Below are 1,823 nucleotides of genomic sequence, written 5' to 3'. Positions count from 1 at the left end.
GTGTGTGTGTGTGTGTGTGTTTTCTTTTATGGTAGCATACTACCCACACTGCTCTGCCCTTGGGTTTTTACACTTCATCCTTCTTCGAGACTGTTCAGTATGAGCACCTGGAGAGCTACCTCACTCTTTTAAACAACCACAGAGTATTCCTTTGATGCATGTCCCTTAAGTTACATAGCCATTTGGAGATGATTACATTTGTGGAAGATTTGTAGAACATTTAATAACATGCATAGATGTTCATGATTTTTTAAGTGAAAAAAAAAATAAACAGATTACAAATTGGTTGAGAGCTGGAGGTCTACAAAGCCTACAAATAGTCTATTCCAAATGCTGAGGACACATATACACATATTCACATGAAAGCGTGGCATTTTTCATTACAAATTCTTGGAATGTGACATCCACTGTGCCCTTTGTCCTAGTGAGATGGCTTTTGTAACCAGGGAAACAGCCCTGGTTCGTGAGCTAAAGAAATATTGGAGAGAGAGTCCAGCGAAAGATAACGAACAGCGTTATAGTGTTCTCTGGGTACTCGGTGCTCTTTCCCTCGCTTTGCGTGTGTGGTTTTATGACTGACAAAATCAGCAGTTGGTTCTCATCCACGCTGTCTGCAGGTTTTTGAAAGCAATGACAGGTACACAGATAACCAATCTGTAGAGCTTGTTTGGTGACTCTTCATCCTCGTTATGTTTTCTGGACGACCGCATGTGCATACCGTGGGGGACATTTCTTACTCCTTTGGCCCAGATAGCTTTGCGGAGCCTGGTGTCAGGGTGCACACCTGGCCTTCCCACCTCTTTCAAGGCAAATTTCCAGATCTCTTTGAGTGCCCGAGGGGCTCGCTTCCTGAAGCTCGCTGGTTGGTGTACTTGTGAGTGTTGATGGTGTGTTGTCTGCTCATTACCTCGCTGATGGCTGACCGACCCTTCTTCTCTCCACCTTTCTTTGTGGGAGCCATTCTGCTGGGCCCAAGTTGGAAAGGCTTGGTGATAGTCACATGCTCTTCTTTTCCATGCCCACTTGTGATGCCAGCCAGCACCACAGCAGGCGCATCCAACCCCAGACGTCCCTGTTGCTTGAAGTCAAGCCACGAGTGGGCTTCAACACCTCCTCCTTTGCTTGCTAATAACTGAGTTAGAAATATGTCAGAGGAGTGGACTAATCAATAAGAGGGACCAGAGGCCTTTCTGTCCTGCAGAACCTATAAAACCAACCCTAATAAGAAAACCAGTTGGAGTTCCTGGGATCAGGCCCTAGAAATCAGGCTGCCTGCCCCATCTCAGTTTTCCCTTTTGGCCTCACTCTGGCTGGATGCTGGGCCCTCCCTGGGAAGCACTGACAAGATGAGAGGAGACTGGTTCAGACACTGATAGTTTGAAAAGCCAGCCATAGCTGGAACCTTATCTCTACTCTCCGCAAGAAGTGTTCGTATTTGAAACAAGCATCCTTTAAAAACAAAAAACAGCTTTATTTTGCCATAATTCTAGATTTACAGAAAAGTTGCAAAGATACTACTAATAGTTCCTGAATACCCTCACCGAGTTTCCCCTAACCTTACATTACAAATCATTACAAATGGTACATTTGTAAAAACTCAGAAACCAACATTGGGACATTACTTTTAACTAAATTCCAGATTTTATTTGGGTTTTACTAGTTTTTCCACAGATGCCCTTTTTCTGTTCCAGTATCCAACCTGGGGTCCCACACAGCGTTTTGTTGTCATATCTCCATAGTCTCCTCTGCTCTGTCACAGTTTCTTAGTTTTTCTTGTCTTTCAGTACCTCGACAGTCCTGAGGGGTTTGGGCAGGTATTTTGT

The 1,823-nt window shown here is 44.4% G+C and overlaps 1 pseudogene; it reads right to left on the bottom strand.

Moving 5' to 3' along the window:
- Positions 1–229: 229 nt before the first annotated feature.
- Positions 230–1,425, bottom strand: LOC141571818 (large ribosomal subunit protein eL31 pseudogene; annotated as a pseudogene).
- Positions 1,426–1,823: the final 398 nt, after the last annotated feature.

This window comes from Rhinolophus sinicus, chromosome 2 (assembly GCF_057876585.1).
Source record: "Rhinolophus sinicus isolate RSI-liver-muscle chromosome 2, RSI-T2T, whole genome shotgun sequence".
Taxonomy (NCBI): Eukaryota; Metazoa; Chordata; class Mammalia; order Chiroptera; family Rhinolophidae; genus Rhinolophus; species Rhinolophus sinicus.
This window is presented reverse-complemented; position numbering and strand designations above follow the sequence as displayed.